This window comes from Sebastes fasciatus, chromosome 16 (assembly GCF_043250625.1).
Source record: "Sebastes fasciatus isolate fSebFas1 chromosome 16, fSebFas1.pri, whole genome shotgun sequence".
In the NCBI taxonomy this organism is placed as follows: Eukaryota; Metazoa; Chordata; class Actinopteri; order Perciformes; family Sebastidae; genus Sebastes; species Sebastes fasciatus.
In genome coordinates this window covers 9,207,400-9,234,809 of record NC_133810.1, presented here as the reverse complement: position 1 = coordinate 9,234,809, position 27,410 = coordinate 9,207,400, and positions in this window count along the sequence as shown.

The window sequence follows — 27,410 nt, the reverse complement described above, 5'->3', positions numbered from 1 at the left end:
GGGAGAGGAGAGAAATACACCAACACTGTAAAACATTTTAAGTGAGTTCAACTTTTAAAACATATGCGTCCTCTTTGCCTTAAAATGTGAATTAATGGAGCTAGTATTAAATAGACTGATTAAAGTCTGCTCATTAGCTGCTGCTGTTGGCAAACTAATTAATATTTTAGCATGAGTTTAGTCACATCGACAAGTTCTAGGGTCAGTTCTTCATTTGCTGCAGTCTTTACGGTGCCATTGTTCCAATGACCCATTATTCTGAAACCCCAATAGTCCCAAAAATGTCCCATTGGACCAAAAGCCCATTTGACCGAAAGCCTTTTATCCCGAAAACAAACGACCATTGTTCCAAAGGCCAATTTCTCCAAAAATACAAACTGACGTCATCGGACTTTACTGGTTGCAATATTTTTTTCCTACCACAGTGAAGGCATGATATGCCCTACTCTGCTTCTGGTTGCCTTACCCTGATAATCTTCCCCAAAATTAAACTAATGTCACTCCTGCTGGGTCATGCCTTCGTCAGCAGGAAAAGAAATCGGGAGGGTCCAATGACGTACTTACGCTAACTAACTAATGCCAAGTATGTAAGTTACGTAACAAAAGTAAAGTAAAATATGTCAACACTGACTTGGTTTCACTCGGGACACGAACAGCGGCCCCCTGGGTGAAAGTCCTGTGTTTGTTTGACCCATCTATCCCCACCAACCTCCTACCTATACGGACTTTGTCGTTCTTTACACTACGTCACCTGACTCCTGGCTCCAACGTGACCTCACAGAAATACGTGAAATGCCCACGACTTCTTAACAGTGGTGGTGGCACGTAATGTGTTAAATTACAGGCCGTCGTCACGGAACAATTTTACGTTACTTGGTTAGGTTTAGGAAAGAAAACATAATGGTTTGGGTTTAAAGAACTAGGTCTACACTCAATGTTGACTTCTGATTTCACACGGGACACAAACACCTGTCTCCTGGGTGATAGTCCTGTGTTTGACCCCCGACCTCCTTCCTATGCAGACTTTGATCAACACGTATTTCTGTTTAACCTGGGAATTTGTGTGTCCACCATGACAAAGGATTCTGATTGACTTTCCAATGGCGTTGTTTCCGTTGTGCCGGTTCGTAATTTTTGCACCTAATGCACTGTAAAGAGGTTGTATTAATTTCACGTATTTCTGAGAGATCAGGCTGCTGGCTCATATTGTTGGTTATAGACGAAGTACAGTGCATTACTTTAAGTACGAACAATGAATGAGAGCAGTCTGATTTTTACAAAATATGGAAAATCACCAGCCTTATCCTTTTAAGTTTTTTTTTTTACATGAAATTGACAGACCTATTTTATTACATACAATTGTGTTTGATTTCACTCATTCCCATTATGATGTTTTACAATGAAGCAGCAGGAGGGAAGAGAAAGAGGTAAAAGGGGGAAAAATTAATTATTAAAGAACCAGAGAAGGAATACCTTCAGGAGCTGACTGCGGATATTTGTCTAATTTCATTTGACGCTGGGGGCAAAGCTTTCTATTTAAACACCTCTAAGTGCTAATGATGTTTGCATCATTAAAAATATTAAGTGGGGCCTGTGACACATAGCTTACCCCTGATCCAGCAACTAGGGAAGTAACACTACACTGCAAAAAATCCATTTTAACAAGCAGTATAATATAATGCTTCCATAAAAATCACACCAGATACATGACGTTTTTAAGACTTTTACATTTGCAAGCTCTTTTTTAGAAACACAACAGGTCAGTCTTGGCAGATGTAATAAATTGCTTTGAAGTGCAGTACGTACTAGTAAATTAGTTGTCAAGATGGGGATGTTTTTGTTTTTGTAGTGTATTGCCTCCCTGTCAGGACTGGCAGCATTTGACTGCAGTTTCACAGGGGTCTCACAGGGGTATCCTTCTGAATAATAATAACCAGGCCCCTTGCCACTGCTTCACTCAATTTGAAAAAAAAATGGAAATACTTAATGTACTGTCCAGTAAAATCATGTTTTAGCGAATTAGATTAATTACTGCTACATTTTGATGAGCTCCGCTCCGACAGATAGGATGCATGAATATTCATCTCTTTTCTGGTACAGAAATATCCTCATGCGGTGGTTTTATGTTTAAATCATGACTGTGAAAGAGTGACTGTGAAATGAGTGAATTTGGCGGTCTCTGTCGCCCGTCCCCACGGCGAGTTCAGAGGTCATTGTTGATGCACTTTGAAAGCTTTGATACATGAACACTAAAGGGTGGTCGGCAGAGAGGACGATCACTTTAAATCTGAATTGTAATGATTGCAGTAACAGTGAATGAATGTTATCTTGGTGTGCGTTCTTCTCTCTCTCAGCTCTGTTCTAACAGAAGTCAGGTTTTAATGTATGCAGCCAGCCTGAGTGACACTACGAGAGCTCATCATTTTATATTGTTTGTCCGCCTGTGTAGTTCAGTAGGATATTTAATAAGGGATGGGACACAAGCAGCCGGCTGTTTTTCCCTGCTGAGGAAAAGGGGGGTTTTGGGGGTAGGGAGGGTAACTGTCCCCAGCACGAAAAACAGCCACACCATGGGAGGGTTTTCATCTTTTTCATTGATTATTGATAAAACCAAATCCAATATTTTCTGATTTTGTGGGTAAACTGGGTCACTATGACTACAAAATGAAAAATGTGAAGTATTGAAACCATAAAAGATGTAATCTCAACAATTATTTGCTCCTTACAGTTAAACATATAATACTACAATTTATTTCTTATATTCTACTCCCAGGCCCCCTTCACGGGATCCTTGCGAGAGTGAAGAGCGGAATCCGCATTGTTCCTCTTCGATCCGAGGTTTGACTATCGGTCGAACCCTCCTTTCCAGCACCTTGGAGTAGACTTTACCAGGGAGGCTGAGTAGTGTGATACCCCTGTAATGGCACACACTCTCTGGTCCCCCTTTTTGAACAGGGCAATCACCACCCCGGTCTGCCGCTCCTTAGGCACAGTCACCGACTTCCACGCAATGTTGAAGAGACGTGTCATCCAAGACAGCCCCTCCTTTGCCTCCGTCACGGCAGTGGCTGCTGCTCTTCGGGCCTGTCGGTACCTTGCAACTGCCTCCGGAGTCCTGCGAGATAACACATCCCGGAAGGCCTCCTTCTTCAGTCGGACGGCTTCCCTGACCACCGGTGTCCACCACGGTGTTCGAGGGTATGACACAACTGTCATATTTCAGCTTTTTTTGTGAGAGGTAACCGGAGCACCGGGAGTAAATCCACACCAAAGAGGTGAGATGAGGTGAGAAATCATTTCATCCACATCAATACACCGTTATGGAGAGCAAAAACATGACAGCACTGTCATGTTTTTGTTTCAGCATTTTTGTGGAAGGAAACCGGAGCCCCCGGAGTAAACCCACAACACAGCTCCTCACATGCTGTTCAGCAGCTGGATTTGTTGTTGTAGGATGTCACGCTCTCGGCTGATGTTCTCTTTCTCCGCGTTCGTCGCTTTGCACTGATCTTGTAAAGTTTCTTGTCTTCTCAACCTTTTATGGAGCACCCGGCTCTCTCGTCGAAGTGAATCATTTTGCTGGCTCATGGCATTTTTTTGCACCTTCAGCAACTGATGTATGGCCTCCAATACTTTCTCACTTTGGAGTCTGCAGGAGAGCGCCTGGATCTCGTGGTCAAGTGAGAGGTTTTGATCGCGCAATAATTCATTTTCTTCTGCAAGGATAGCATTCCTGTCTTTCAAAGCTTGTTCCTTTGCAATCGTTTTGTGCAGCTCCTGAAGTTCTTTATGCAGGTTGCCATTTTGGTGAGTTAGAACCTTTTTCTCTGCTTTCATTGATTTATATTTTGCTTGCAAAGCAGTTTTGTTTATGACCTCCTCGTTGAGCTCCTGGATTTCTTCTTGGAGATTCTGATTGAACTCTCTCAGGGCTTCTATCTCGTCTGCCACAGTTTGGCAATCGTCTTCAGGGTCGCCGATACATAGAAGCTTTGAGTAGAGCTTTCCACGTATTTTGAGAAGCTCTGTATTTCTGGTCGAGACGACTTTTTCTTCTGATTTAATGTGCCTGTTTTTCTTCTCCAAGTTTTCTTTGTTCTGGACCTTTCTTGTAATCGCCTGAACGTGTTGTTCGATGTTATCATTTTGTCTGCTCAATAAGTCCATGCTGCTCTTCCTCTCCTTCCACATGACTTCCCGAACTTTCAGTTCGTCATACTTTTTGGTTTGCTCCATGAGTTGTTGTTGCAGTGCGTCACTTTGTTTTCTGAGGACCGCATATGATGCTGTCACCGTGTTATCCATTTCCTGCAAAGACTTTTCATTACGGATGTCTTTGCGCACGTCCTGAATACGTTGTTGGAGTTTGTCGTTTTCCTGGCTAATCGCCTCTTCCTCTGCCCGATGTGCATCGAAGACTTCATCCAAAGCTTTTATAGTTTGACGATTCTTCTTGAGCTCCTCGAACTCCTCTCTCATTGTGTCATTTTGGAACCTCATGGCTTCAATTGTGTCCCTCTTTGCATCACACCTTTCCTCCAAAGACAGCCTTTTGTGGAGCTCCTCAATCTCTTGCTGCAGAGCCTCATTTGCTCTCAGGTGCTCTGCTTTGTACAGCGTCAGCGTATTCTTTAGCTCCTGAATTTCTTGTCTCAAGTCTTTCTCAATGGCCTCTTTGGCCAAATTCAGAGCATTGCACTTTGCAATCAAACCTCTTTGAGTTTGGACATTTTCAGGGAGCTCCATTAGTTCTTTTTCCTGACTCTCACGGTGTTGCAGGTCATCAGGTGGTTGGTCAACTGCTCCTCCTACTGCATTGTCTTGGTCAGTAGGATCTGTCTGCTCTTGTTGGTCAACTCCTCCTACTGCATTGTCTTGGTCAGTAGAATCATTGTCTTGGTCATTAGGATCAGTCTGCTCTTGTTGGTCAACTGCTCCTCCTACTGCATTGTCTTGGTCAGTAGGATCATTGTCTTGGTCATTAGGATCAGTCTGCTCTTGTTGGTCAACTGCTCCTCCTACTGCATTGTCTTGGTCAGTAGGATCTGTCTGCTCTTGTTGGTCGACTGCTCCTCCTACTGCATTGTCTTGGTCAGTAGGATCAGTCTGCTCTTGTTGGTCAACTGCTCCTCCTACTGCATGGTCTTGGTCAGTAGGATCTGTCTGCTCTTGTTGATCAACTGCTCCTCCTACTGCATTGTCTTGGTCTGTAGGATCATTGTCTTGGTCAGTAGGATCAGTCTGCTCTTGTTGGTCAACTGCTCCTCCTACTGCATGGTCTTGGTCAGTAGGATCAGTCTGCTCTTGTTGGTCAACTGCTCCTCCTACTGCATGGTCTTGGTCAGTAGGATCTGTCTGCTCTTGTTGATCAACTGCTCCTCCTACTGCATGGTCTTGGTCAGTAGGATCAGTCTGCTCTTGTTGGTCAACTGCTCCTCCTACTGCATTGTCTTGGTCAGTAGGATCAGTCTGCTCTTGTTGGTCAACTGCTCCTCCTACTGCATGGTCTTGGTCAGTAGGATCAGTCTGCTCTTGTTGGTCAACTGCTCCTCCTACTGCATTGTCTTGGTCTGTAGGATCATTGTCTTGGTCAGTAGGATCTGTCTGCTCTTGTTGGTCAACTGCTCCTCCTACTGCATGGTCTTGGTCAGTAGGATCAGTCTGCTCTTGTTGATCAACTGCTCCTCCTACTGCATGGTCTTGGTCAGTAGGATCTGTCTGCTCTTGTTGATCAACTGCTCCTCCTACTGCATTGTCTTGGTCTGTAGGATCATTGTCTTGGTCTGTAGGATCATTGTCTTGGTCAGTAGGATCTGTCTGCTCTTGTTGATCAACTGCTCCTCCTACTGCATTGTCTTGGTCTGTAGGATCATTGTCTTGGTCAGTAGTATCTGTCTGCTCTTGGCTTGAAGCCATGCTCTCAATCTCTGTAGATACCGTGGAACCCATTTTCTGCTCTCTTAGAGTGCTGAAAGTACAGTTTTCTTAAGAGTGCTGAAAAAACAGTTTTAAAGTGTGTCCAATATTTGACCTACAGCTGCATTCACGGCTTCACAGCTTCCTTTGAAGCTGATGATGTCTTAAAATTGTACTTTAAGACATCATCAACAGTCTGATGATGTCATAAAGTACAGCTTTGACCAATAGTAAGCAGTACTGTGCTTTGTAATGTTGCCCTAGCAACAGCTTTAGACCATTATACAGTTTTGAACGTAAACATTCTAAATGTGTCTCGGTTGAGTTCCAGTCGCAGTGTATGTGAATGACATCAGCTGACAGGAAGCAAACATGGACCAAAGCTGTTGCCTAGCAACGCTATTTCGCTGAAATGCGCTAAAACGAAGCGTTCCAGGGAGTCCTCTGCAGCTAAAAGTTGAATCATTTACTTTCACTATAATTCTATGGAAAATGGGTACAAACGAGTCTCCCCTTTACAGACATGCCCACTTTATGATAACCACATGCAGTTTGGGGCAAGTCATAGTCAAGTCAGCACACTGACATACTGACAGCTGTTGTTGCCTGTTGGGCTGCAGTTTGCCATGTTATGATTGGAGCATATTGTTTTATGCTAAATGCAGTACCTGTGAGGGTTTCTGGATCAATATCTGTCATTGTTTTGTGTTGTTCATTGATTTACAATAATAAATATATACATACATTTGCATAAAGCAGCATATTTGTCCACTCCCATGTTTATCCGTGTCAAAACTGACTAACAAAATGAAACTATATATTTGTTACCCATTTTTAAAGGTTTGTTAAGGTACATTCTGAACAGATAAAAAATGTGTTACGTTAACGTTACGATTTTTTTAACAGTGTCGGTGTGAAACCATGTGTGGCAGTTGTCGCACTAGACCCACGACACCAATCCCTCCGAACTCTCCGGAGGGTCAGGTTCCCTGCACCGGCCACACCACCGAACCATCTGCTCCATTTCTTCAGTGGTGTGACCTACTCACAGAAAAAAAAATATATATGTAAGAAAATTGTCTGATCTTATGGGCTGGCATGCAAAGACTGTTAACAATAAGTAAACTACCGGTGCATGTCGTGGGTCCAGCAGGCGAGGACGAGGAGCTTGATGACAGGGTTGTTGTCCGGTCTTGAGAGTCTGTATAAATAAGAGACAAAGCCTTACATGTTTTGCTTACTCTTCATCATGGCTCATGATACCAACATGTTAAAATGTTGCTTTCTGTTTTACAGTTTATATAAAGCATTTACAGTGGGAGGGAGAGGAAGGAGCTTGGGACCCTCGGAGGCCTGCTGCGGTTGATGTTGAAGGCACTAAAGAATAATCATATTTTATTATTACAACATTAAAATGCATACTCCTAATAATGTCTATACATCACAATAGTAAATCAATTTTTATATTTACATTGGGAGGCACAACAGGCTGAGGGACCGGCGTTGGAAAGGCCGGAGCTGGTGGCTGGAGCAGCCCCGAGGGGCACTGTTTTTCTGCGGCTGGGGCGAGAGGTGGTGAGGAGCCTGAAATACTCCTCGATGACCCCCCTCTTGGCACAGGATGCCCTCCCACGGTCAATGATGTCTGGGGTCCGGGCTGTAAGGCGATGGTGGTGCCGCTCCCTAAAGTTTATCCACCGCGTCTGGCCAAGCGCGGTCTTAAGTGCGTCCTGGTGGCGGAGGTTGTATATGGCCAGAGCGTGGGCCAGGACCTGAGGCTTCGTCAGTGGAAACCCGTGACTGGCAGAATACAAACAGTATTCTACCAGGGAATATTCATCTGCAGGGGTGAGGAGAGTCCTCTGACCTTGGACGCAGTCAGACGCCACCCTTCCACTGACTCAGTCACTCAGGCTGGACTTTGGGACCCCAAACATGTGGGCTGCCTGCCGTATACTCCGCCTGCCTGCTTCCACCTCCTGACGGGCCTGTTCCATGGCCTCCTGGGTCCACTTCCTCGTCTTCCTCTCCCTCTTCTGGATCTGCCGGATGTTGGGCATCTGCAAATGCACATTATTTTTTTGCACAGTCAGATATAAAGGTATTTCATGTCTTGAATAAGGTTGATAAATTCTATAAACTCTCACATTACCACATATAGACATGCATATTTACCACAGGCATAGACGAATATATTTACCTTAGCCACAACAGCATTACAATTTCTACATCCATCTTTTCTTTTTGACATCTTGATGCTCCTGTAAAGGAAATTAAAAACTCTCTCCCACACAGACACACGTTACCTACCTTCACTTTCTATTTCTCTGTTCTGCTTTTCACTGTCTCTTTCTGTCTCTTTTCTGCTTTTCTCTCTCTCTCTTTCCCTCTTCTTGCCCTCTTCCTTCTCTCTCTCTGTTCTCTATCTTTTTAGCCAGGAATATAAACCATACGAGAGAAAGTTGAGAGGCAAAAACATTACTTTTTGGTTAATATATATATATATATATAAATATATAAATATATTTATATATATATATATATATATAAAAAAATATATATATATATATATTGGAGGTTAATCTATAACCAATATTTCCAATCATAAGTTTTCAACACATGTACAGACGAGTCAGTCAGTCACTCTCTCTCAAACACACACACAAACATTATTTGCATTATTTATTGGATCATTATGCATACATATACTTCATGTAGCCTGGCTTATGAACAAGAAAAAGCATTTAGTTTTTTTATTTTAATTCTATTTATGTCTGTTGTCATGTTTCAGAGCTAAACACACAAACAAAACAGCCGCCTGCCTTCACTAACACTACGGTATCCTTTGTTCGTCTTTTCCCGCTTTTTTTTCAGACATCCAACATTTCTGCCACTCTTCACTTGACAACAGATGATGTCACACATGATCCTCTATCTTCATTGGCTAGACAAAGCAGGGTAAAACTAGCTACGAACTGCGCTCATAAGCTATCTCATATTAGCAGTACAGTGAAAACACACACACTTTTCAGGGGGAAAGATCGTCGCCCGAGCGCAACTAAAGTGTTCTTACTGCTTTATCTCATCAAAGTCACTTTCCTGTAGTAATTCAACATGTAAAAGTCCATACATATAGATGAAATTTGACACATAGATACTTGGATATGTATAAGTGATTCTACTTACATTTCAGTTGGGATCTCCGAAGGAAAAGACCGCGAAATCTCAACATCTCCTGTGATGTTAAATGTGGTTAGTAATACAATGGTTAGTATGATATCTTAAGTTATTCCTTGTTTTTCGTGCGTTTTCCTATGAATGTCAATTTCTGCTCGTTACATGCATACAGTCTTTTCAAAATTCAAATTCAAAACTTCCGCATTTACAGGAAACAGCTTGGTTAGGTTTAGGCAACTTGGTTAGGAAAAGATGGCCCCAAACTGCATGTGATTATCACAAAGTAGGCATGTCTGTAAAGGGGAGACTCGTGGATACCCATAGAACCCATTTTCATTCACATATCTTGAGGTCAGAGGTTAAAGGACCCCTTTGAAAATGGCCATGCCAGTTTTCCATTGACAAAATTTTGCGTAAGTTTGGAGCGCTACTTAGCCTCCCTCTTGACAAGCTAGTATCACATGGTTGATACCAATTGATTCCTTGGTTTTTAGTTTCACATGATACCAGTATCTTCACACTAGAGTAAAGACTGAGCCCGCGACAGCCTCTTAAAGACAGTAATGTCGGCTGGGATCAGAGGGTTTGAAAATTGTTTTTTGAAGTGCTGAGAGGAAATTTAGTTGTGCTTGAGCACCCCTAAAAAGAGTCTAAAATCGTCAATGCAGTGTGTTACTTTTCGTAGGTGTAGCTACGAACGGTGTATGAGAACAGCCTGGCTTGTGACAGCAGTGCAGGCAGCAGCGCAGTATTGCCGGTACATAAGATGAGACTTTAAATGATGGCTGCATGTGCAGCTTTGTGACTGTGGCGGTGATGAGGCAGCGCTGCCAGGTTTCTTTACGAGTGCAGCCAGCAGGCCTGCGGTGACTCCCGGCTCTCTGTCAGTGCTGTCCACAGCTTTATAGGACAGAGGTAGATATGGAAGTCTGAGAGGCTCATCCAGGGGTCGTTATGGACGTCGTATAGGAACTCCTTCCCCCTGAGGACACAAAGTGGAAGTGAGAGAAGGCTAGAAAAAGAGAAAATGTGTGTGTGCATGTTGTCTTTATGCCAGAATGGATGAGGCTCTGGCTCCGAGACAGTGGAGAAGGAAGTAATGCTCTCTTTCCATCACCTGAGGGCTGAACCTCTGTGGACAAGTGTGTATGTGTGTGTCAGTGTGTTCCTACCCCGAAGCCAAAGCCTTGTATCCTGACAGATGTCTCTGTCTCACCTGCTTCAGCGAGACGTCGTCATCCTGAGACAGCCGTTGAATCTTTGTTTGACCTCTCCGGGGTTAATGGGAGGAAAGTGTTGAAGTGTATTAAGAAGACCGAAGATGTGTGGAGCAGAAACGAGATAATGTGATAGATGAGCAGCTTGTCAGAACGTCTGGTGATGGTGGCGTACATCTTTCATGTGCAGGTGCAGACGTCCATTTGCCAGTACAATGTTGAGTATGCAGAAGTACGTGTGATCTGTTTCAAGAGAGGTACTCTCACGCAGTAAAGTGGAGGTATTTCAGCTGAGGTGTATATAACACCTCTACATTCACAGCTACTGACTTTTGGGTATGAAATCATAAACTGCTTGTCCACTATCAATGAGTATGTTTACATGCACACACACTAATATTCAGAATTTGTTATGTGTCAAGTGATATCCTGTTTGGATATTCTGAATTAGGCCTTATCTCGAATGGACCATTTTCCGATTAAGACATGTGGGATATGCCGATATTATTCATGTTTTAGGAGCATTCTTTGGACATGTATACAGCCCATTCGTAATATGCGTCTCAATTGGGGTTTTTACAGCAGTTTGCGACACACGGCCTCTCGCCTGTTTACAGCCAGCTCAGCCAACTAGCCGACAGTTTGCAGAGATGCATCATGCCCAAAAGAAAAACCCACATTTTTGGTGGGAAATTATAAAAGACTTGGATATCAACAGGTTTTTGGATATGCGCAAATATCGCAACGCCGACCTTTTCAAGAAGGTGGTTGAAGGAATGAGAGAGGGAGGCTGTGTTTGCAAGACCGCCAACGGTTACGTTAATCAGAGTATGCACGGCTGCATGTAAACGGGAATATTAGCGGAATATTCATTTTCATTAGCGATGTAAACAGATTAGTAGGAATAATAAGGGCAAAAACTGCAATGTTTTGTGCATGTAAACAGCATCATTGTTGCACTTGATTCAAACATGTCACATCCAAATGTCAGCAGCTGCCTGCAGTAATAACAGTGGGAGAGCTGGTTGTGTGTCTAATGCATTGACTTATTAATGAAATCTTCTATATATAGGATGTTCTCCAAGAAGAATAAGAAATGTCACTCTGTTGTTGGGGCTGTGTCTCAGTTCAGCTTTTGTTTACATTTGAGCGCACACTTAAAAACATATAAATATAGCAGCGCATACTGAGCAGTATGGTGCAGACTATTTTTATTTTGTACCTCTGCTCCAGTTACATTTTAACACCTTGACACGATGCTGATAGCAATGCTGCAGGACGGGCTGATGATTTTTCCAGTAATGAAATCATTAGATGTTAACGTCAGCCTCGTACCAGATTGCAGTCTTGCAGATTGAACATTCATCTCTTGCAAGAATATGGATCTTCTCCTCTTCCTCTCTTCACTTTTCATCCACACCTCTCTTCTATCTTTAGAAGAGTAGAGAGAAGAAGATGCCTCTCAGTGTCACAATGCCCCCCTGGTCAGTTTCCCTGTGACAGTCCCTCTCTGTCGGTGCTGCTGCTGCTGCCGTGGGATTCAGCAGGACGGAGGCCAGTTTGCAGCTGACAGCTGCTTGCATTGCCGTTCACCTCCAGCTGGATGGATTTGCGCGGCCAAGACTGTTAGTTAGTTAAATGAAGCCCTGAAGGAGCGTGAATGAGCTCGCCTGCAGCAGCAGCAGCACTCCAAAGCAGCCAATAGAGGAAAGTTATTTTCCATTCAGAGAGTAAAAACAGATAGAGATGCTTTCTGCTGTCGCCTCTGGGAACAGGGATAATGCAGGAGCAGGGTAGCGCAGAGATGGTGTATGCACAATTAAACAAAACATTTCAATGGCAGCACTTCAGAGCAGCCATTAAAAGAGACTTATCTTCAGTGGAGAATCTAATGGAAATAGATTCCTGTCAGTTTTGGGACAGGGTTACAGGGCGATTGGACTCGTACGCACAATTAAGCAAAATGTTTCAGGCCTACTGCTTCAATTCACTGCATCCGGGTACTGAGTCGGGTAGCGAACAATAGAAACGGCAGCAAAACTAGACTTTAATCATGTGAATCATGACATTTGTCTTTAGATTCAGATGCTGACAGAAAGACAATCAACAACCACAGAGCCGGGAAGATGTACATACTGTGCATACAGTAAATCTGATAAAGGTAAACTTGAATCTAGTTACAGAAATCTGTAATCACTGAATGTTATTAGATAGGTAGAGGTCAATATTTTTTAAGATTTTATTTCCCAGAAGAAGAAAAAATTATGTATATTTTAAATCTTTAAAAAGGGCGAAAATTAGATTAAAAAAAATGAATATCATATATATCCCTGTACAAATATGATCATTATTTGCAGTGCAAACTCTGAGAAAGTTTAACCTTTTATTAACTTTGAGGGATCAGCAGCTTACTCACGTATTCTCCCCATTTTTCTCTTCACGTTTTAATTACATGAATCCCGTTTTGCGTTCGGCTTGCTGAATGTAGACCATATTTACTGTGAAACTGCTTTCTTGCTACAGAAAACACAACTTTCAGAGGGAGGCTGAACTGGACCAACTGAACGTCCTGGCTGGATTTAGCTTCCTGACCTGCAGCTGTTTTGCAGACGTGGGGGCATCTCTGGGTGCTGAACTCACATGTTCATAAAGCACTAAAGTTGTACTGTAGAGTTTGACTGTGAATCTCCTACACTATTGACTTGAAGATGATATGCTGCAGGGTAAACAATAGAAGAAGCCTCTGAATGGGCCACGGGTCATGGTGTAAACAGTAAGAAACATTTTTTAAAAGTGGAGGAGTTTTATTTACAGTCTGCCAGATTCAGACTAGATAATATTTCCGTCTGTTACGATGGTCACTGTGTCAGATTAGACGATTACAGAGTCATAAATTCTTGCCATGACTTGGCCGAGATACATGCCAGACTACACGTAGGTCCCAGACCAGTTAAAGCTTGCCGTCTTTCACTACGCATGTGATGTCATCGGGAAATAGGTGCTAGGACAGAACGCGCAGTGGAAGGCACATCGTGGCTTGACGTCGTGAGATCCAGACAACCCTGTCTCACTCCCAACGCGTCCAGTAGCCTGCCGCTGCTTGGTCAGTGGCCCTCGGCGTCTGATACCAACGCACCGAGGCACCCTTTAGCGTCTGTATGAGATGCACCGGGCTTTCTACAAACTTAAATGTAAACCTATCTGATGTAGCATAAAGAGCGCTTAAAGCAGGAATTAATATCCTGTAGACTGAACTGGCATAAGTGAGAATTTCTGCAGTCTGGTTGTCAGTAAAGTAACATTATGATGATATATCATTATGACCAATTCAATTTTCAATTCAATTTAATGTACACAGTTTAGCGTCAATTCATAACAGCAGTTATCTCAATATCCATTATGATATACAGTACATTCTGCACAGTGTAAAGTTAGTTGTTCTAAGTCCATAGCATGAAGTGAGCTAACCCTTCAAGGTGGCCTCTTATGTGAAACTACTTGCACCAGAAGAGAGGAACGTCTTCTCTTTTTTTTTTTGCTAAACTTCCACAGAAACCAGCTTTGACTGATAGCCCTAATGGCAGCCGGCGATAATGTTGACATAACAACTGAACGGCAATCATTACTTCATCATCCTGAGACGACTAAATCGCCTGTCACTCGTCTTCACTTCGCAACTTTAAACAGAAGTGTCACTTTATTGACATAATTTATATGGATAAAGAGCCCCTTACAGTTGCCTCCTGGCTGGAATGAATCAACTGATCTCACACACACACACACACAAGCTACGCACAGTCTCACCTCTAATTTCCCATTATCATCCTGCAACGCTTTTGAATTATTCATGGGATGCCCTCACTGTAGGGAGAAAGTGAAGAGCGGAGGAGAGGTGGAAAAATGGAAATGAAGTGGGAGGGTAAGAGGAAGAGAAAGAGAGAATTAGAGGTGATAAAAACAGCAGAAACAAAGAATTGATAATAAAAAAAACAGGAGAAACATCAGCGCACAGGGGGAACGGAGGAAACACAGAGAGAAAATGAAGGTGGAGAGTCAAGGAAGGAAGAGGAATAGAGGACAGCGAAGAGATAAAGAGGAGGTGATGAAGAGTAGCGGCAGACCACCAGTGGGAGGAAACAGGAAAACAGTTTTTCTGCACGCAGGACAGGTAGATCAGATGTCCCCGGGAGTGGATGAATAAAGCAGACACGTCTGTCAGCTCATAAATTGTTCCAAATTAGCAGAGCTTTCATTTAGCATATGCCCGCTTAAACTGAAAAAGAAAGGATGGGGAGGTGGAGAGCAAGGCTACGAAGATTTACTTCCCTTTTTTTTCCCCCCCTCCGTCCCGATGGTCCACATGATTCTCTCCACCAACTGTAAGCAAGCCTGAGGACTTGTGCCTCTAAACTGAGTCCTGTCTGAATATTCATTGGCTTAATTTGCATAGCCCACAGATGGCGAAAACAGATGCTCGTTACGGCAAGTGTCAGTTTTCAAAAATTTGCTTTCATGACAAAACAAATAAAGCTATACAGGAGGATGGAGCGGCTCGAAGCCTCCTGGCAGAGCTGCCAAGTGTGTGTGTGCGCGAGACAGTTGACGCAAGAGAAACTTTTAAGCATTCGTGTGTCCATGTCTATACGTGCAGTGTGTGTAGTATCAGTATTGCATGTACAATATAGGCATAATAAACATAACTGAATTACCAAGAATAACGTTGATGTTCTTCTTACATAAAAGCTCTGCCTCTGGAAAAACATTTATTGAATACGGTGTCGAGTTAAACATTGTTTCTTGTCTTCAATATCCCATGAAGCTTTGTTCCTGCATTGTGCAGGGTATTAACAGTATTTCCTGAGCTATAGACAACTGTATCTGTACCTGTTTACATGTTATCTAGCAGGACAAAGGGAGAAAAGGCACATAGGACATTGGAAATCGAAATGGATCGAGGACCCTTTCAGCGTTTAATCATCATCAGCGTTGCTTTGTGGACTGATCAGAGTTAAAGACCTGAGGGCAGACAGAGACGAGGCGAAGCAGGAACAACACGCCGCTGTGTAAAACACTTGTTCTCTGCTTGTATGTTCCTATCTGACCTATCTACGGTAATCTAACATTGTTTTTTTGGAAAAGTTAATTAACTGCTCTGTGCTTTTGTTACAAGAGCGCTGAGAGGTGGCGGGAATAAAGCACAAAACACACATCAACAGGAGCACAGAAGTGTAATTTAAAGCATAAAAAAATTAATATAGAGTTTGGTCCTTGGTTCAGGAGTGATATCTCACTACTTTACATGACTTCATTTTTCACCAGAGGACTTTGTCTCACCAGCACGAAGCCAAGAATGTGGCTTGAAGAGGTCTCGCTGTTTTCGTATCTCAACAGCGAGTTTCTCTTCTGTTGTGACAACTACAAGACCTCAAGAGAAAACACGCTATCACCTGACAAGAGAAGAAGTCAAGGTACAGAATCCAGGATGAGCAAAGCAGAGGTGGAGTGTGAAAACAAGAATACGAGTCTAAAGCCATGTTAACAGCTCTGTGAGGCTGGACTTTGGCACAGTGGTTCTTTTAGAGAAGTGCTAATGTCAGCATGCTAACATGCTGATGCTAATTACACTAAACACAAAGTACAGCCGAGGCTGATGGGAATGTCATTAGTTTTGTGTTTGACCAGACATCGCTGGTTTGTCCGTTTTCAAGCTGCGTGTCCCGAGTCTGTAAAACACCAAAATGTCTAAGTTTTCACCACAATTGAAATAATAATAATGATATCATACTTGTTTTCAGCACTTACATAAACATTAACCATATCCTGTCCCACTCATTATTACCCAACCAATATAAAAACATAAACAATGCACCACGCGTCTAGATTAAACACTTGCCTGTATGTGTGTTAATCAATCAATGTCGTTGTCAAGTCTGTTGCTATGCGCATGCATGAACGTGCAGTACACCAGCCCGTTCGCACTAAAAGGTGTATAAATGCCATGATAATGCGCAAGGCGTATGCATGTTGTACTGACTGCAATGTAAACGCATCTGCACATAAATGCTACGGTAAGAGTTATTGACGCAGTATAAAAAGCAAGAAAAACCAGGAGGTAGATGGGCCCAACAAACACCTTTTAACCAGGAGACCCGTGTTCCAGACCGTTGTTGACCGGAGTTTTGTTTTGTAAGTTGCGTTAGTGACGTTTGTCATGTGACGATTCTCACATGTATTGATTGACGTTTGTGACGTGTTTTCTGTAGTTGTGTTACGTTGTTTCCATAAGTATTTTACTTAGTTTTGTTGTGTTCTGGCTGTGCCAGCTTGTTGTGGTGAACTGTTGTGGTTTTGGATGGGGTTTATTTGTATGTATTTCCGGTGTTTCCTGTTTTATTTTGGTGATTCACTCCTCCTGTGTCTTGTCTGGGTTTACTTCCTTCCTTTGTCTGTTTTCCCGCCTTGTGGTTGATTGTCTGCCCCGCCCTGATTTATTTCACCTGTGTGTAATTTGTCTGTTATTTAAGCCTGTGTGTTTCCCCTCTGTCCTTGTTGGTTCGTACTTGTCTTCCCAGTCCCTTGTCCTCCGTGTTCCTAGTGTTCCTCCGTGTTCCTAGTGTTCCTAGTGTTCCTCCTGCCCGTGACTCTCGCACCCTCTGGTTTGTAGTTTTTTGTTTTTGTTCTCAGTTTGTTTTTGGTGTGTTTTCATTTGTACTTTGTTCCCCTCCTTGTTTTGTTAGTTCTGGAGTTTGTCAGCTGAATTAAAGCTCGCTTTTATTTAAAAATCTTCCTGTCCTGCTTGTACTCTGCGTTTGGGTCATCTTAGTAACTCACCACATGACAGAACGAACCAACCCTAAATAATGACCCCAGCAGAGAGCTTTTATGCCCATTTGGGCATCCGGATTCGGTCCGAGCATCAGCCTCAGCCCCGGCCTGTTGGCTTCCTGAGCTTCCGGCCCATGCCCCAGCAGTCAGCTAGCTTTAGGCTAGCATCAGCCCCGGATCGGTTCTTGGGAACCCGCCTTGCCCTGGGAGGTCCACTAAGTTTACAGTCTGCTGCTCGCCATGCTGATATACAGGACACTAGCTTGGACCTGCTAGGGGTTGGAGCCCCTAGAAGGAAGCGTGGGTCTCGAAGGCGGCGTTCTCCTAAGCTGCTCAGTGTTCCATCCAAAACCAAGCCTACTCCTGTGTCGGAGGTCCGGCCGACCTCTGCTCCAAGTTTCCTGTCGGAGGTCAGGCCGACCCCTGCTTCAAGCGTCCTGTCGGAGGTCAGGTCGACCTCTGCTCCACGCGTCCTGTCGGAGGTCCGGTCGACCCCTGCTCCAAGTTTCCTGTCGGAGGTCAGGCCGACCCCTGCTCCAAGCGTCCTGTCGGAGGTCCGACAGACCTCTGCTCCAAGCGTCTTGTCGGAGGTCCGGTCGACCCCTGCTCCAAGTTTCCTGTCGGAGGTCAGGCCGACCCCTGCTCCAAGCGTCCTGTCGGAGGTCCGACAGACCTCTGCTCCAAGCGTCTTGTCGGAGGTCCGGTCGACCTCTGCTCCACGCGTCCTGTCGGAGGTCCGGTCGACCTCTGCTCCAAGTTTCCTGTCGGAGGTCAGGTCGACCTCTGCTCCAAGCGTCCTGTCGGAGGTCTGGCAGACCTCTGCTCCAAGCGTCTTGTCGGAGGTCCGGTCGACCGCTGCTCCAAGTTTCCTGTCGGAGGTCAGGTCGACCTCTGCTCCACGCGTCCTGTCAGAGGTCCGGCAGACCTCTGCTCCAAGCGTCCTGTCGGAGGTCCGGCCGACTCCTGCTCCACGTGTCCTGTCGACGGTCCGGCCGACTCCTGCTCCACGTGTCCTGTCGGCGGTTCGGCCGACTCCTGCTCCACGTGTCCTGTCGGCGGTTCGGCCGACTCCTGCTCCACGTGTCCTGTCGGCGGTCCGGTCGACTCCTGTTCCACGTGTCCTGTCGGCGGTCCGGTCGACTCCTGTTCCACGTGTCCTGTCGGCGGTCCGGTCGACTCCTGTTCCACGTGTCCTGTCGGCGGTCCGGTCGACTCCTGTTCCACGTGTCCTGTCGGCGGTCCGGTCGACTCCTGTTCCACGTGTCCTGTCGGCGGTCCGGTCGACTCCTGTTCCACGTGTCCTGTCGGCGGTCCGGTCGACTCCTGTTCCACGTGTCCTGTCGGCGGTCCGGTCGACTCCTGTTCCACGTGTCCTGTCGGCGGTCCGGTCGACTCCTGTTCCACGTGTCCTGTCGGCGGTCCGGTCGACTCCGGTTCCACGTGTCCTGTCGGCGGTCCGGTCGACTCCTGTTCAACGTGTCCTGTCGGCGGTCCGGTCGACTCCTGTTCCACGTGTCCTGTCGGCGGTCCGGTCGACTTCTGTTCCATGTGTCCTGTCGGCGGTCCGGTCGACCTCCGCTCTACGTCTTCTGTCGGCGATCCGGTCGACTCCAGTTCCAAGTGTCCTGTCGGGGATCCGGCTGACCTCCGCTCCACGTCTCCTGTCGGGGGTCAGGTCGACCTCCGTTCCACGTCTCCTGTCGGGGGTCGGGTCGACCTCCGTTTCAGTTGGGCCGCAACCGCCACCTGCTGTTCCGGTTGGGCCGCAACCTCCACTTGCTTTTCCGGTTGGGTCGCAACCTCCACCTGCTGTTCCGGTTGGGCCGCAACCGCCACCTGCTGTTCCGGTTGGGTCGCATCCTCCACCTGCTGTTCCGGTTGGGTCGCAACCTCCACCTGCTGTTCCGGTTGGGTCGCAACCGTCACCTGCTGTTCCGGTTGGGTCGCAACCTCCACCTGCTGTTCCGGTTGGGTCGCAACCGCCACCTGCTTTACCGGTTGGGCCGCAATCGCCAACTGCTGTTCCGGTTGGGTCGCAACCGCCACCTGCTGTTCCGGTTGGGCCGCAACCGCCACCTGCTGTTCCGGTTGGGTCGCAACCTCCACCTGCTGTTCCGGTTGGGTCGCAACCTCCACCTGCTGTTCCGGTTGGGTCGCAACCTCCACCTGCTGTTCCGGTTGGGCCGCAACCTCCACCTGCTGTTCCGGTTGGGTCGCAACCGTCACCTGCTGTTCCGGTTGGGTCGCAACCGTCACCTGCTGTTCCGGTTGGGTCGCAACCGTCACCTGCTGTTCCGGTTGGGTCGCAACCTCCACCTGCTGTTCCGGTTGGGTCGCAACCGCCACCTGCTTTACCGGTTGGGCCGCAATCGCCATCTGCTGTTCCGGTTGGGTCGCAACCGCCACCTGCTGTTCCGGTTGGGTCGCACCCGCCACCTGTTGCTCCGGTTGGGCCGCAACCTTCACCTGTTTTTCCGGTTGGGTCGCAACCTCCACCTGCTGTTCCGGTTGGGCCGCAACCTCCACCTGCTGTTCCGGTTGGGCCGCAACCGTCACCTGCTGTTCCGGTTGGGCCGCAACCGTCACCTGCTGTTCCGGTTGGGCCGCAACCTCCACCGTCTGATTCGCCGGTTGGTCCGCAACCACCACCGGCTGATTCGCCGGTTGGTCCGCAACCGCCACCTGCTGTTCCGTCTGGTTCGCCGGTTGGGTCGCAACCGTCACCTCCTGTTTCGCCTGGGTTTCAGCCCAAAAGCCTTGTTCCTGTGACTGCTGGGCCGCGGTTCCGGGACCCCGGGTTCCCCGGCTCTGGCTCTGCCTTGCCCCCGGGCCGTCCGCCCGAGTTTCCCGGCTCTGGCTCTGCCTTGCCCCCGGGTCATTTGCCGGAGTTTCTCGGTTCGGACTCTGCCCTGCCTCCGGGCCGTCCGCCCGAGTTCCCAGACTCTGTCCCGGTTCTGTCCCCGGGCCGTCCGCCCGAGTTCTCAGGCTCTGTCCCGGTTTTGCCCTCAGGCCGTCCGCCTGAGAGGGTCGGTGCCCAGGGTTCCTGGAGTCCCTCCTCCGGGCCCCCCTCCGCCCACCCGGTTCTGGTTGTGGAACGTCTGGGATCCGTCCCTTGAGGGGGGGGCTATGTTGTGTTCTGGCTGTGCCAGCTTGTTGTGGTGAACTGTTGTGGTTTTGGATGGGGTTTATTTGTATGTATTTCCGGTGTTTCCTGTTTTATTTTGGTGATTCACTCCTCCTGTGTCTTGTCTGGGTTTACTTCCTTCCTTTGTCTGTTTTCCCGCCTTGTGGTTGATTGTCTGCCCCGCCCTGATTTGTTTCACCTGTGTGTAATTTGTCTGTTATTTAAGCCTGTGTGTTTCCCCTCTGTCCTTGTTGGTTCGTACTTGTCTTCCCAGTCCCTTGTCCTCCGTGTTCCTAGTGTTCCTCCGTGTTCCTAGTGTTCCTAGTGTTCCTAGTGTTCCTCCTGCCCGTGACTCTCGCACCCTCTGGTTTGTAGTTTTTTGTTTTTGTTCTCAGTTTGTTTTTGGTGTGTTTTCATTTGTACTTTGTTCCCCTCCTTGTTTTGTTAGTTCTGGAGTTTGTCAGCTGAATTAAAGCTCGCTTTTATTTAAAAATCTTCCTGTCCTGCTTGTACTCTGCGTTTGGGTCATCTTAGTAACTCACCACATGACAAGTTTATGTACTTACTTTAAGCCCAACCATGATGTTTTCCCTTACTTTAACTAAGTGGTTTTCTTGCCTGAATCTAACTGCGAATGTTTGTATGGTGTAGAAATGACACGTGAAATTAAATGTCCGTGTAATGTCATGGTATTTATGAGCCTTCCCATGAGACCAGTTTGGGTACACTTAAAGGTTCCGGTTTGAATGGAATGGTAGCGTTAGAGGAAAAGTCAGGGGATCACCATAGTCAGTAGGATTCATCCTCTAGAGACCGTCAATGTCTAAACCAAATTTCATAGCTATCCATTCGCTAGTTGTTGAGATATTTCAGTCCAGAACAAAATGGTGGACCAAGCAACCGACTGACAATGCCATCCCCGGAGCGATGCTGCTAGCATGGCTTTATCATTTATTTTACCAATTATGTTTAGAGGGAAACATTATTGCTGCCTTAAATAATGTGCACTGGCAATGTATAGTGTATAGTATCCACTGTATAATATATAGTACAATTAAGCATTCATGATATGGAATAGCCTTTGGTAATGACAAAGTACTTGTGCTCGTGCTGCTTCTCTGAAAAAAACAATGCATAAATGAGGGTTGGTGGCTTTAAAATGTTAGGTCAATTCCTTCATCCCAAGCTATATGCAACCACAGCGCACACACACACACACAGGAACCCAGCGAGCAGCTCCAGCTCCCCTCCAGTAGCTTTGTGCTGTGTGAGCACACAAATGAAAATGCTTCCTGCAGAACAATTCATTTGCCACACCACACAGTTTCCTCTACTGCACTGCTGGTCATGAGTGATTTTACACGCTTTCTCTCTCTCTCTCTCTCTCTCTCTCTCTCTCACTTTTTCTTTTTGTTTCATCTCTTCTCTTTCTCTCTACTTGTTTTTCATTAAATTCAATCTCTTTGTTTCCTTTTTTTTCTTTCTCTCACCTCTCCGTTTGCTCTCTCCCTTCATCCCATTCTCCATTTTCCTCATTTGAACTTTGTTGTACTTTTGCTGCATTCAGTGAAGTTGGAAATTCCCACCTGGGAAAACAATGCAACTAACATGTTAAATGAAGCATGTTAACCCTGTAGTTCTCATACACTGTTCGTAGCTATACCTACGAAAGTAATCCACGTAATTGTGAACCAGAAGGGCAACAAACGCCGCCTAAGAAGGAGGTCGGGATGGATGGGTGGGTCAAAAAACACCAGACTTTCCCCCAGGACTCTCCGTGTGAAACCAGAGGTCAACGTTTATTTATTTGTAACGCTACTTCTGGTGTTATTTGAACCCAAACAACCACCTTTTTCTAAACCTAACTAAGAAGTTTTGATTCCTAAACCTAACAAGACGGAAGTTTATTTTGAAAAGACTGGAGCGGAAATTGACACGTGCGTCACACGTCGCTGGATAATGCACAAAAAATGAGGAATAACTTTTCGTAAAATATCATACGAACTGTTGTATGAGAAAATCACAGAGCTGCTAACAGGCTGTAGGCTCTTATTACCACCAGAGAGCATGGCGGTTAGAGCTTTGACCTACACATATCTCTAACTTCTGTCTTTTGAATCAAATACAGCACATATCTTTCAGCCCTCTTCTTCCCTCTCCTGGTTCTCCAGCAGCCCGTCCCATCCCGTAACACTACCACGGTGTGTAGCTTCTTTCGGATATTAATTAAACACCCTTATGTGTCATCAACCCCTCTGGTGAGCAGCTCGCTCTTTAATTAGACCCGACGAACGCCAGGGAGGAAGACACACACACCTCACCGGTTTGTGTACAACTGCACAGGGGTGTGTGAGACTGGGGAGGTGGTTGGTTGAAGATAAAGTCAGTGTTTTTCTGTTTGTGCGTGTGTGTGTGTGTGAATGTAAAGGTCTGCTGCTCACTTTTTTTAGGAGGGTATCTGCAGACTTTGTGTGTGTACTGTGAAAACAGTCTTTCTGTCTAGTGTGCATGGTTTCAATGTGATTTCTGTTTTTGCATGCAGGCTGTGTTACTCCACTGAATGCGAAGGTGTTGCTCTTTAACACCCCTGATCTCATGCTTCTGTCATTTTTACAAGAATTTTCTAATTGTGGCCTCGGGATTGAGAGAAAAATCAACACGCCTATGATAATATCTCACAGTTGGCACTGTTCACAGCTAAGAAGGAAACATAAAAGTTGGCGGCTGTGAAACTTGCAAATGCAACTAAAATTACAAAGTGTATTACTTTACCTTCTGATTGTTGTTAGTTATTCAAAACCTGCTGATTTTCTTCAAGAAAAGTGCAGCGAACGTACGACTTTGCAAAAGAGAATTACAACTACGCACAGTACGAGTACAAGGGAATTAAAGTAAAAACGAAACAGGAACCACTTCTGCATCTGTTCGGTTTAAATAGATTCATCACATATGAAATGGCAAACGTGTTGCTTCCCCTCAAGACGTACTGATGCGCCGCAAATGGTGCAAAATTAAAGGTGTTATAAAAGTTAGAGGCAATCCATAAAACTGACAGTAGCTTCCACTCATCTGCCAGTCAACTGTCCCATCTGTTCACTTCAAACAGAGCATAAAAAGTACGACATATTACAGTAATTTGAGGTGAAATCACATTTTAAATACAACCTTTTTTAAATATAGCAGCAGAACTAAAAGTGAACGCAGCTTCTTTTCAGTCAGTGGTCATATCTGTTTAGTTTGAGCACAATTTTAAAACATTATCCATCTATCAGTTGAGAAATTAGTATATGAAATTAAAGAAAATGTTGGTATTTTAGTTTAACATACAATTTCTAATGCTTTAAAAAAATATATTTGTATCCACTTCAATATTGTCGGACAGTTATTCATAAATCATAACATTTCCAACAGCTATAAGCCTGAATGCATGCTAAAATTAGTGATTGACATGGACACTTTTTGCAGTGGAGTGCAGTTAGCTAGACATATTTGTTCTGGGTTAGGGGATTTGGCTGTCCTTCCTTTCACACCGGCCAACTTCGCTCCAGAGCAGAGGCAGCAGCATGAAGCCCGGAGTACAACTTTGCCAAATTTCCTCCACCAGTAGCTCTGTTTTCCCCGTACAGCCTCCTCTCATTTCCTACACTGTCCTGCACCACGAAGCACGGCAACTTTTTGGGCACACACTTCTATCTTTTTCTGAATGTGCTGCAGTATTGGTTTGGCGTCAGAACTGTTGCAGGTTTGACTAACTTTCCTGTGAATTTGTTAATTACAAAACTTGTCCGTCACCAACTTGTAAACTGCGTGCCTAAGCTGTCGAGACTGATCCACTCGGGCTGGCACCACCAAACCCTGAAGTGTTCTTCGTAACTGGATCATTCTCTGGTCTGAAAAACAGAAGATTTTCACTCTTGTCCTCACTACTTGAGAACGAAGCCCTCATCTTTTAGCTGTGATAGCAGACTCTCTGAATGTTCAGATACATTTCACAGGACATTAGACATGTGACATTATTCGGAAAAAAATATGAACGAAAGACAAACAATATTTTGATCCTGTTTGAATTGCGCCATGAATCACACATATGATGTTTGTCAATTTAAAAAATAATTTTGCAATTCAAAAAAGTCACAGTTTGTTGTAAAACTGTTGATGTATAAGACAGTGAAAATCCGTATTTAGAAAGACTACGCACCCAAAAGTCGCGTAAGTGACGTCTCCTTGCTGAACGGACTGAAAACGCTTATTATAATTTATAAAAATTGTATTGTTCAGCACAGGCCATTTTGGTAGAATATGACAACAGAATAGAAATAATTTAGTTTTACTTTTGTACAGCACTTTGTAGGCGGATGTTTTACCGGGGTCCGTTAGTCACTTTCAGTCCAAAACGGCGGAAGCGTAGCTTTGCTATTGGGCACTGATATTGCGATGGAACGAAAAATGTACTCTCACTTCTTTTTAATATATGTTCTTTGATGATACTACGACAAACTGCGACTTTCTTGACTTGCAAAATTATCTTTTAAATAGACAAACATCATGTGTGTGATTCATGGCGCAATTCAAACGGTGTCAAAAAAGTATTTGTCTCTCGCCGTTGACTACCGTACATATTTTTTTTCCCAAATAAGGTACAATGGGAGGGGAGGGACTTCGCATCCCTATAGATAATGTGCAAATAATGACATTTACAAATTCATAAATACACACTAATATAGATGTTTAGAGTTATGCAGAGGGAATCTTCATTTCACATCTAAACTCAGTCACAGTATCTGTTTATAATTCATATCATTTATTCATCTTGCTTTGACTTTTAGGAGATGTCTTTGCACAAGCACGTGTGTATTAGTAGGTGTAAAGTGCAACACGTATCGGCGTTGCATCATTTGACAATGATGATTGAGCAGGCGGACTTCACACAGCAGGTTGCATCTTTGGATCCAAACATAATTGACTGATGGAGTCTATGCTTTCACATTGCAAATATGATGAAGGTCAAAAGCTGAGACACCAGGCCTCCATTTTTTTGGCCATGAGAGTGTTGCATCTTTTGTGTGTTTGTATCAGTCCATGAAATCTGTGAACACAAAAGGGCTCATCGAAAGCATCACAAACACTAATGCTACCTCAGTGGAAAGCATTCAATTATGACCTGTAGTGAGCGGGGGCAGATTGTGCTGCATGCACATGAAATCAACTAAAACTGCTGCTGTTGTTTGTTTAAAGTGAGACCTGAAGTTAAAATATTGTGTTTTGTTTTATGATCAATATTTAGCCAGCCTGCTTAGTCACTTTCAAATGACGGATGAAAAGAGACTTAGCCAGCAGTAGCGCATTTGTTTATCTACGGGAAAAAATGAGCATTGGAAAGTGTTCCGTGTAAATGACTTATTAGAGTCCTTACAGCCGCAATTTAGCATCGTGACTGATTTTCAATATGCGGCCACATTCACACAACACAACAAATTATCCGGCGTTATATCCTAGGTGTTGATTTTTCATTAACAGTATTTTTTCAGTCGCAATTGTTTGGAGATGACAAGTGTGGAGTGGAGTGTTGTTTGTCCTCTCGTGAAAGCGAAATGGCTCCGAGGTTCAGCTGTTGAAAACTATCAAAAGCTTGGAAGGGTGCAAACGTAGATAAACACTGACACAGTGTTGACTTCTATGCTCGCAGAGCTAAATTAACGCTGACGATTCTGCAAAAAGCAAAAAAAGCTGCAGAGAGGAAACATGCAGGAACAACGGTGACACAGATCTAAATAAGCTGAACTCAAAGAATCAATTTAGGGCATTTTAAAGGGATAGTTTGGGTGTTTTTGAAGTGGGGTTGTATGAGGTACTTAGTGTATTTTAAATGCACATATCTTTACATTTGCCAAAAAATACCTTTCATGAAGTGTTGATTGACATGAGTTAATGATGTCATTACAGAGCACGAGATGCCGGCAGTACAAACTTTAGGCTGTCTGTCTGCAGTGTCAGCAGCACATCTGGCCGAGCCGGAGACGACATGTCACCTCCGCTTCCTCAGCTCGCCCTGACAGTCAGGGGCTAATGACCTGGAAGGATACACAGTCCCTCTACATATGGGCCTCTCTGCTTGTGTGAGTGTCTGTGTTTTTGGGTGTGTGAGTGCACATGTGCAGATATTTGTGCACGTTCAACTTGGATGAATCCACACCTCTGCTCAGGTTGTTGGGTATTTGTGTGTGTGTGTAGCGCGTCTATGTAGGTGTTTGAGTGTGGATAGCGGCCTGGGACCTTTTCTTCAGCGCTTGGAGAGCCCCAGTGCATCTGGGCCTGTGGTCCTCCCTGCTAGCCGAGTAATTAGGACAGGACATGCTGACCAGTAGCACCCTCAGCTGGGACCACTGACAGAACAAGGACAGATGAAATTATACACCTGGACGCTTCACAGGGATTTTTTTTCCAGTGTAGTTTGATGATCTAAGACCTAAAGTTGGTTTTTGACCCATTTAAAGGACAAAATTAATGTCACCTCATGTCACAACTGGCCATTTGTGGAGGGTTTTTCTTCCCCAGCTGTTTTATATTCGAGTATTTTGTTGAGCTGGAGCGCTCTTTTCAAAGGTCAGCATGAATAACTTATCATGGAAAACAAGTTCTGGGGAAAACTTATCACAAAGGTTTGCATAAACTGTGTGGGGATATGTTTGTAATGCCAGATCGTGCAAGGATGACATTCAAACTGTTTGTGTTAGGAAATCTTTTTTATTATTATTGCCACACGTAACCAGAGAATACCTTTGTTTTAGTTCCAAACAAATAACATAGTGTTTGTCGCAAGAATGATGCACGAAATCCAAGTAAACCTCCACCAAATCATTTTATTTAGAACAGATGATAAAACCTGCATCATCTTATACTACTTGAAATATGTAGTCATACTAGCAAAACAACAGTTAAAGAGTACCTATTATGCCTATTATACCTATTATTTTGTTTTTTTTACACTTTCCTTTAGTGTGTTGTATAGTTTTTTTGTTCCGTAACGTGGTGATGTCACCAAGTATTTGCATAATACCTGCCTTGCAGCAAGTTTGGCACGCCCTCAAACAAAGCTAGTTAGAGCGGAGCTGGAGCGGAGTCCGAAGAGTTTGGTTTGGTTGAAACCTGAA